At 46.2% G+C, this 10,623-nt stretch overlaps 1 long non-coding RNA gene across 2 annotated transcripts; it reads right to left on the reverse strand.

Annotated features, from left to right (window-relative positions):
* Positions 1 to 1,882: 1,882 nt before the first annotated feature.
* On the reverse strand, positions 1,883 to 5,088 carry LOC139582676 (uncharacterized). 2 transcript variants are annotated; one of them, XR_011676400.1, is made up of 3 exons: positions 4,535 to 5,088; positions 4,063 to 4,128; positions 1,883 to 3,317 (listed from the first exon to the last, which is right to left on the reverse strand). It is a non-coding gene; the product is annotated as an uncharacterized lncRNA (long non-coding RNA). The 2 variants fall into 2 exon arrangements; XR_011676399.1 differs by having other exon boundaries at positions 1,883 to 3,320.
* Between the last annotated feature and the right edge of the window lie 5,535 nt (positions 5,089 to 10,623).

Here is a 10,623-nt window from a genome sequence, read left to right on the forward strand (position 1 = left end):
CAGGGGTTAGGAGGTTGGTGAGGAGGGGTTGAGGTGGTCAGCAGGGGTGAGGAGGGGGGTGGGGAGGGGTTGAGGTGGTCAGCAGGGGTGAGGAGGGGGGTGGGGAGGGGTTGAGGTGGTCAGCAGGGGTGAGGAGGGGGGTGGGGAGGGGTTGAGGATGTGGTCAGCAGGGGTGGGGAGGGGTTGAGGATGTGGTCAGCAGGGGTGAGGAGGTGGTCAGCAGGGGTGAGGAGGGGGGTGGGGAGGGGTTGAGGTGGTCAGCAGTAGTGAGGAGGGGTTGAGGAGGTGGTCAGCAGTAGTGAGGAGGGGTTGAGGAGGTGGTCAGCAGGGGTGAGGAGTGTGGTCAGCAGGGGTGAGGAGGGGGTGGAAATGGACCACTGCTGAACATCTGCCAGTGAGCTCGCCCAGTGAAGTGTGCCCCGTGGCCAAATACAGAACCACACACTGCAGGGTTCTGCCCGACTTCTAACCCCCCTTCCCCTCTAGCGCTTACTCCTCCGCGCTCCCTCCACTCCTGCATGTTTCTGAAACCACCTCCCTCTGGTCCTCCTCCCTTGCTAACTCCCTCCTGCCCCCACTCCCTCCTGCCCATTTTCCTTCACTCCCCCCGGCCCCCACTCCTACCCTCCCTCCCTCCCACTTCTACCCTCCTTCCCTCTAGCCTTCCTCCCCCTCTCTCCTTCCTTCCTTCCCCTCTCTCCTCCCCTCCCTTCCTCTCGCCCCCCCCTCCCCCACTTCCTCCGGCCCCCACTCCTACCCATCCTTCCTTCCCCCCTCCCTCTCTCCTGCCCTCTCTTCTTCCTTCCCCGATCCACTACAGGGCTCTCCCTCTCTCTTATACCCACCTCCTGTCCCACTGGAGGACTCACCTGCCAATCATGAGTCACTGAGTCTGACCAGTCTGTCAGTCAAACAAGCCAATCACCTCTCAGTAACGATCTGAATCATGTGTCTCTGGGCTAAAACAAGCTGTCAGAGCCAGAGGCAGACTGGCCAATCATTTCTCAGTAGGGACACTTAGATTAACTACTTGCTGTTACTGGTGATGGGATTGGCATAGTCTTTCTTTCTCACTTTATTGTGTTCCTCTGAATTGGTTCACGACCATTCACTTTCTGGAACAAATCTATGAAATGATCACTGATGCTACAATTTTATTTTGCTAATTGTAATTGGTCACAGGGAGAGGAGCTATCAGACCAGGCCACTGATGGCACCAATTTGTGGCCAATTGCATAGTTTAAACCGATCTTTGAGTCTGTTTCAGTGTGAAGGCGCCATTACAATCACAGTGAAAGAGAGGCTGACGAAGACAGCCCACTGGGGACACACTGGTTGAATCAACGTTGTTTCCACGTCATTTCAATGAAATGATGTTGAACCGACATGGAATAGACGTTGAATTGACGGTTGGTAACTTCCTAATCTTATTACTGTGTAAACCAGGGCAGTTAAATTCCAGTCCTGAGGGCCAAAACACATCTGTTTTTTGTTTCTAACGGGTAGTTAATTGCACTCACCCCTTATTAGCAGGAGAGGATGAAAACCAGGAGTGTTTCGGGCCTCCAGGGCCGACACTAATCAGCTCTGGCGTAAACACTTGGCACCCTTCATAGAGTAGGGACTATTCAACCCGCATCGTGGAAGTTCAGCTTTACAGCGCGATTGACATTTAAAGACAATGTTCCCGCTTTAGCGGAGACTGCATTCTTGGTAAACTCTATATATGTCGGCTCAATCACAATAACCTTTACATTTATATCGCAGAATCTGTAATGCTTCAACTTGACAGATGAATTCGAACCCTGGGTTAAATCAGTGCAAAGCCTGCCAGACACAAATTAAAGACTGAAGAAGGAGAAGAGTAGTTTATTGTCCATTTGTAGAGATGTAATTGTGTCTTTTAGCTTCTTAAACAACCCCTGAGACCCCCCCCCCCGAATAATACATTCTCATATTTTCCTGGAGAGTATTAAGCCTGAGGCCAGACAGACAACATGACCGAACCACCAGATATCTCTCTTACAAGAGGACATGGAGAGTGTGTGTTTGATATGCACACAGTGTAATATACCCACAGACAATTCCAGAGAGTATGCATTATTAAGAGCAGTAAATGGGTCCAGAATGAACATGTCTCATTAATAGTGTATGTGATTACTGTTTCTGGGAAGCTCCAGTAGTCTGTCTGTACCAGGAGGGAGCGGGGGAGGGATGGAGAGAGGGTTAGGGGGGTATGGAGAGAGATGGATAATTGAAATGGTCAAATAAAAACAAAAGACTTCCTTGTTTACTAAAAATCAACTGTTACTAGCTGTCTGTATGTCTACCCTGGGTCAGACTCACTTACAGTGTTATTCAGATGTAATTGTAATATAATTGATTTAATGAGGTAGGCTCATGTACACTTAATTTGACCCCAAGAGACGTTGTTCACCAGTGAAAGGTAGAGAATGATATGCAGATATGCAGTGTAAAGTTTTGTCAATGATACTTCAATTTGACTAGGCAAGCCAGGTACCAACTAGGAACCATTGTCTGCCCATTTGCCTGATAGAGTAAATCCCCTCTATAAGTGGTATCAGCTGTCTCCTTCCTAAGCATCCTCATTTATTAGCCACACTCTTAGAAAAGAAGGTTCCTTATAAAACCAAAAAGGGTTCTATCGCTTGCTTCATATATGGGATCCCTAAAAGTTACAAAAAACCCTAGAGGTTCTTCGTCACTGAACCAAAATGGTTCCATATAGAACCCTGCATGGTGCCATTTATGAATTATGGCTACTACTATTAAATAGTAATATTTTTAGCTAAGAATATAATGTAATAAACAACTAAATAATAATTACCAGCATAGTTTTTAGAATGTATTGTCATTATATGCAAACATAGTTTGGAAATATGCACTGGTGGCCAGCGAGGCATCTATTTGCTTGAATGGTGGCCCATGTCAACTCTGGCTGACTTCTTTACAATACAACTTTCTCTGTTAGTTACAGCAAACAACAAAATTGTGTCTTCTGCTCTGTGCTCAACCCCCCAAACAGCAGACCTCACACATACAGTTGAGCACAGGTTCAAGCTGCAGTGCAGCACCCCTGGATGGAAAGCATGTTATGGCTTTGGTCAAGGGCACAACAGTAGGGGCATGTTTTGAGGATGTGAACCCAGCAGCCCTCCAGTTGTCAGATCAATTCTGCCCGTTTTTCCAGTGCCCGGCCCAGAATTCAAACCGGACACAGGTCCATCTCCTGCCACAGGTCCAAATCCTTAGCCTCTGGGCTACCTACCACCAGTACAGTATGGGTTGTTGCCTGACTGCTTCCAGAGGAGAAAAAAGGAGAAAAAACATTAGTTCATCTTCAGAAATAAGCATCAGTTAATCTGACAAAATGAAGACAAAATGCTATGCAGACATACACTGAGTATACAAAACATTAAGGACACCTGCTCTTTCTAAGCTATGATGCCTTATTGATGTAACCTGTTAAATCCACTTAAATTAGTGTAGATGAAGGGGAGACCGGTAAAATAAGGATTTTTAAGCCTTGAGACATGGATTGTGTATGTATGCCATTCAGAGGGTGAATGGGAAAGAAAAATGATGTAAGTGCCTTTGAATGGGGTATGGTAGTTGGCGTCAGGCGCAGTGGTTTGTGTCAAGAACTGCAACACTGCTGGGCTTTTCACACAACAGTTTCCCATTTAAGAATGGTCCACCACCCAACTTGACACAACTGCGGGAAGCATTAGAGTCAACATCTATGTGGAATGCTTTCAACACATTATAGAGCCCATGCCTTGATGAATTGAGGTGGTTCTGAGGGTAAAAGGGGGGCGGGGGTCCAACTCAATATTATGAAGGTGCTCTTAATGTTTGGTATACTAAGTGTATAATTATTATGATGAAGAACAACTTAAATGCAGCAGCTGAAAGAGAGATCCTCTGCCTCTGATAGTTCTGGATTACTGACAGTCTGAGTAAAATAGTGTGTGAAAAGTCATGTAACGCTTAAATAGGCTATTGAATCACCAAGACTTACAATACATAATTTATTCATACCTCCTCTCAGTGAGCAACAGTCTTCTATTGGCTTCATGAAACATAGTCCCCTCAATTGACTCCACACTGAAATAAAAGTAACAATTAGTTAATTGCCAATGTCAGGCTGGGTCTGTAGCTGTATTTGGCGTATCCCATAATAACAAATCAGATTTATTCTAATCGTTAGTCTTCTCTTCACCTTCATGTTTGTGTGTTACATTACGAGATAGCTATTAATTCCCTTTCGGATTAACGTTACTTTCCCACAGAATTACGATTCTTCAACAACTCGAGGAAATGCCGAGAGTAGTTGATTTAATCTAATCTACTCCCCCTCTCTAGTTGTTGTGCCTGCCCACACTAACTACCTTTTAGTTGGGCATTTCCATCCTTGTGTGTTAGCTAGCTAGCTTCGGGTCTATCCCATTACCTCAGAAGTTAGTTCGTAGCTAGCTAAATAAGCCCACGTAGCCACCATAGTTAGTTGTACCTGTTGTTGACCCATGGTGTTGTGCCAGTCCCAGCCCATTGATCCAGCATTACCACTCCCTCACTTGGAGTTTTGCTATGATCCCGGAGCTCAGCGGTGCAGTAGGCTACCGGTCCTCGCATGACAGAGTCCACCAACACCGAGACTGATAGTCCATGCTTGATTGTGCCAGTCAGATAGCTTCATATAGGCGGGAGTTTTGATCCCGGACCTTGATAACTTACATATTTATATGGGAGTCTTGACCCCGAAGCACGACAGGTCGGAGCCAACAGTAAGTCAAAATTTCTCTCAATGCATCCAAAGCCGAAACTGAAGCAATCAAAGCATACACCGAGACACACCGAAACGAAAAGCTTTTTTGTTACCTTTTTCTTGGAACACACTTCTCTTATGTGAAAATTCATTATTTGCATACTGATGCAGTGCTGTACACAGGATGTCGTTCCACCCATGTCAACAGTGTGGAAAAACAACTCCCAGCCTCAGATGAGAACACGATTTGTATTATTTGCTTGGGAGCTGAAAATGCTTATGCAGCTGCACAGGGTAGCAGCGCTTGCACTCACTGGCAGAGATTCAAACCAAGAGCATTGAAATCTCAATTTGTGCCGTTGGGGGCGGAGCCTCCATTTTCTCATCAGATACGTCCGCCACACAGATAGATCAATGAACATTCTAAATGCTCCAACTCTAATGACGGGTCTCATTCCCCTCGTGATCCACTGCCCAATAAACTCTATCGCTCATCCTTGCCTGGGCACAAATCTCGATGCACTGAGATGCGTAAGGAGATTAAGTCACTGGACAGTCATATGGCAACCATTGAGTCTGCCCACGAGCACAACCTGGCCAAGCTTCCCCGCCAGTACCAAACCCAACCCTTACCTCTGAACGGAGCATGGTTGTTGAATCGGATGACACTGACGTACTGTCCACAAAATCCTCCCACTCTTATGACACAGACTATGAGCTCTCTGATCATGATATGTACCACAGCTGTAGCCTCATCTAGTCCCAGCCAGCCACCCTGGTAGTGATGGTCAACCAGAAAAGAACCTTGTCTGAAATATTTGAGAGGGCAAGCAGAAACCTCAATGTGGAACATGCACCTACTGCAATGGCGTCCACATCCACGTTTGATCAAATAGTTTGTGCCTGAGCTCAAATGCACATAGAGCATGCCAAAGGTCAGAACCCCAGCCATGCCAAGCATATGCACTCGCTTAGCTACAGTTACTGGAACAGATGATAATGGTTTTGGCCATTTTTATTTTTTATTTTATTTTTTATTTTTTATTTCACCTTTATTTAACCAGGTAGGCTAGTTGAGAACAAGTTCTCATTTGCAACTGCGACCTGGCCAAGATAAAGCATAGCAGTGTGAACAGACAACAACACAGAGTTACACATGGAGTAAACAATAAACAAGTCAATAACATGGTAGAAAAAAAGAGAATCTATATACAATGTGTGCAAAAGGCATGAAGAGGTAGGCAATAAATCGAATAATTACAACTTAGCAGATTAACACTGGAGTGATAAATCATCAGATGATCATGTGCAAGTAGAGATACTGGTGTGCAAAAGAGCAGAAAAGTAAATAAATAAAAGCAGTATGGGGGGGTGAGGTAGGTAAATTGGGTGGGCTATATACCGATGGACTATGTACAGCTGCAGCGATCGGTTAGCTGCTCGGATAGCAGATGTTTAAAGTTGTTGAGGGAGATAAAAGTCTCCAACTTCAGAGATTTTTGCAATTCGTTCCAGTCGCAGGCAGCAGAGAACTGGAAGGAAAGGCGTCCAAATTAGGTTTTGGCTTTAGGGATGATCAGTGAGATACACCTGCTGGAGCGCGTGCTACGGGTGGGTGTAGCCATCGTGACCAGTGAACTGAGATAAGGCGGCACTTTACCTAGCATAGCCTTGTAGATGACCTGGAGCCAGTGGGTCTGACGACGAACATGTAGCGAGGGCCAGCCGACTAGGGCATACAGGTCGCAGTGGTGGGTCGTATAAGGTGCTTTAGTAACAAAACGGATGGCACTGTGATAAACTGCATCCAGTTTGCTGAGTAGAGTATTGGAAGCTATTTTGTAGATGACATCGCCGAAGTCGAGGATCGGTAGGATAGTCAGTTTTACTAGGGTAAGTTTGGCGGCGTGAGTGAAGGAGGCTTTGTTGCGAAATAGAAAGCCGACTCTAGATTTGATTTTGGATTGGAGATGTTTGATATGAGTCTGGAAGGAGAGTTTGCAGTCTAGCCAGACACCTAGGTACTTATAGATGTCCACATATTCTAGGTCGGAACCGTCCAGGGTGGTGATGCTAGTCGGGCGTGCGGTGCAGGCAGCGAACGATTGAAAAGCATGCATTTGGTTTTACTAGCGTTTAAGAGCAGTTGGAGGCCACGGAAGGAGTGTTGTATGGCATTGAAGCTCGTTTGGAGGTTAGATAGCACAGTGTCCAAGGAAGGGCCAGAAGTATACAGAATGGTGTCGTCTGCGTAGAGGTGGATCAGGGAATCGCCCGCAGCAAGAGCAACATCCTTGATATATACAGAGAAAAGAGTCGGCCCGAGAATTGAACCCTGTCGTACCCCCATAGAGACTGCCAGAGGACCGGACAACATGCCCTCCGATTTGACACACTGAACTCTGTCTGCAAAGTAGTTGGTGAACCAGGCAAGGCAGTCATTAGAAAAACCGAGGCTACTGAGTCTGCCGATAAGAATATGGTGATTGACAGAGTCGAAAGCCTTGGCCAGGTCGATGAAGACGGCTGCACAGTACTGTCTTTTATCGATGCCGGTTATGATATCGTTTAGTACCTTGAGCGTGGCTGAGGTGCACCCGTGACCGGCTCGGAAACCGGATTGCACAGCGGAGAAGGTACGGTGGGATTCGAGATGGTCAGTGATCTGTTTGTTGACTTGGCTTTCGAAGACCTTAGATAGGCAGGGCAGGATGGATATAGGTCTGTAACAGTTTGGGTCCAGGGTGTCTCCCCCTTTGAAGAGGGGGATGACCGCGGCAGCTTTCCAATCCTTGGGGATCTCAGATGATACGAAGGAGAGGTTGAACAGGCTGGTAATAGGGGGTGCGACAATGGCGGCGGACAGTTTCAGAAATAGGGGGTCCAGATTGTCAAGCCCAGCTGATTTGTATGGGTCCAGGTTTTCCAGCTCTTTCAGAACATCTGCTATCTGGATTTGGGTAAAGGAGAAGCTGGGGAGGCTTGGGCGAGTAGCAGCGGGGGGGGGGGGGGCGGGGCTGTTGGCCAAGGTTGGAGTCGCCAGGAGGAAGGCATGGCCAGCCATTGAGAAATGCTTGTTGAAGTTTTCGATTATCACGGATTTATCGGTGGTGACCGTGTTACCTAGCCTCAGTGCAGTGGGCAGCTGGGAGGAGGTGCTCTTGTTCTCCATGGACTTTACAGGATCCCAGAACTTTTTGGAGTTAGAGCTACAGGATGAAAATTTCTGCTTGAAAAAGCTGGCCTTTGCTTTCCTGACTGACTGCGTGTATTGGTTCCTGACTTCCCTGAACAGTTGCATATCGCGGGGGCTCTTCGATGCTATTGCAGTTCGCCACAGGATGTTTTTGTGCTGGTCGAGGGCAGTCAGGTCTGGAGTGAACCAAGGGCTATATCTGTTCTTAGTTCTGCATTTTTTGAACGGAGCATGCTTGTCTAATATGGTGAGGAAGTAACTTTTAAAGAATGACCAGGCATCCTCAACTGACGGGATGAGGTCAATATCCTTCCAGGGTACAAGGTATGGACAAATCATACACTTCACTTGTTCTGCCTGCTTATCTCCGTCACAGTTCAGACAAAGGGCTGCCGAATGAACGATACATCTGATCGCTTCCTACACAGGACACATGACAGTACTGCTTCAGCCGTTAGTCTTGGCAATTCAGCAGCGATACTGGCTATCTATCAGAAGGAGCTGCAGCAACGCCTCTCTGCAAACTACAATGCTGAGACCATGAAAGAACGGTCTACAGTTACACACCTGCTCATCCAACGCCTTCAGGGAAATGCTCAGATAGTTGGGAAATCTTTGGCAACACTGTGCGTTGCACGGCCCACCTATGGTTAGTGCAGTCCAAGCTCCCTGACAAAGAGAAGGTTCCACTTCTAGGTGTACCCATATCACCTGGCCAGGCACTCGAACACAAGGCTACGCACTACAATTTTGTAAGCAATCCCCCACTGTTCAGGGGTGCCTTGAAAACAATAGTTCACAACCCTGCTCAAAAGCAAACACTCTGCTCAGAAATCTCCTTGCTCCTGGAAAAGCATGCAATCGAAGAGGTAGAACCAGTACAACAAACTGTGGGTTCTACTCAATCTATTTTCTGGTGCCAAAAAAGGTTTTTTTCAGTTTCGCATTCTACCCTTCAGCCTTTCGCTCATCCCTCACACTTTCAAAAAGTCCATAAGCGCGGCAGGGTCACAAAGCCATTCTTTGGCACACATCCATGCTCTCACATCACCTCTCTGAGTTGGGACTAACAATGAACTTGGAACAGAGTTCTCTGGTCCCCACAGTGCATGCACTTCCTGGGTTTGACCTTGGACACTCAAATCATGCGAGCAACACTCTCTTCAGAAAGAGTGGTATCTTTGACAAATTGTCTTTCAACATTCAAACTGAGAAAACCAGTGACTGTTCTAGAGATACAGGCTCCTAGGCCTCCTAGGTGCTGCAATCCATGTTGTACCATTGGCTTTTCTCCACTTGTGGCCAATACAGCGCTGGTAGAAGAGATACAATCTATGTCCCAGAAGGTAAAAACAAAAAGCTGACAATTTCAATGAGTTGCTGGAGAGCAATACAATCTTAATAAAATAAAAAATGTATTTCACCTTTATTTAACCAGGTAGGCCAGTTGAGAACAAGTTCTCATTTACAATGCGACCTGGCCAAGATAAAGCAAAGCAGTGCGACACAAACAACAACAACAACGCAGAGTTACACATAAACAAACGTACAGTTAATAACACAATAGAAAAATCTATATACAGTGTGTGCAAATGTAGTAAGATTAGGGAGGTAAGGCAATAAATAGGCCATAGTGGTGAAATAATTACAATTTAGCATTAACACTGAAATGATAGATGTTACAGATGATGATGATGATGGGCAAGTAGAGACACTGGGGTGCAAAAAAGCAAAAATAAATAACAATATGGGGATGAGGTAGTTGGGTGGGCTATTTACAGATGGGCTGTGTACAGGTGCAGTGATCGCTAAGCTGCTCTGACAGCTAATGCTTAAAGTTAGTGAGGCAAATATAAGTCTCCAGCTTCAGTGATTTTTGCAATTAATTCCAGTCATTGGCAGCAGAGAACTGGAAGGAAAGGCAGCCAAAGGAGGAGTTGGCTTTGGGGATGACCAGTAAAATATACCTGCTGGAGCGCGTGCTATGGGTGAGTGTTGCTATGGTGACCAGTGAGCTGAGATAAGGTAGGGCTTTACGTAGCAAAGACTTATAGATGACCTGGAGCCAGTGGGTTTGGCGACTAATATGAAGCGAGGGCCAGCCAACGAGAGCGTACAGGTTGCAGTGGTGGGTAGTATATGGGGCTTTGGTGACAAAATGGATGGCCCTGTGATAGAATACATCTAACTTGCTGAGTAGAGTGTTGGAGGCTAAATGACATCGCCGAAGTCGATGATTGGTAGTATAGTCAGTTTTACGAGGGTATGTTTAGCAGCATGAGTGAAGGAGGCTTTGTTGCAAAATAGGAAGCCAATACTAGATTTAATTTTGGATTGGAGATGCTTAATGTGAATCTGGAAGGAGAGTTTACAGTCTAACCAGACACCTAGATATTTGTAGCTGTCCACATATTCTAAGTCAGAACCGTCCAGAGTAGTGATGCTAGGCGGGCAGGTGCGGGCAGCAAAAGGTTGAAGAGCATGCATTTAGTTTTACTGGTATTTAAGAGCAGTTGGAGGCCACAGAAGGAGTGTTGTATGGCATTGAAGCTTGTGTGGAGGTTTGTTAACATATAGTATACAGAATGGTCTCGTCTGCGTAGAGATGGATCAGAGAATCACCAGCAGCAAGAGCGAC

Source organism: Salvelinus alpinus, chromosome 8 (genome assembly GCF_045679555.1).
Source record: "Salvelinus alpinus chromosome 8, SLU_Salpinus.1, whole genome shotgun sequence".
Taxonomy (NCBI): Eukaryota; Metazoa; Chordata; class Actinopteri; order Salmoniformes; family Salmonidae; genus Salvelinus; species Salvelinus alpinus.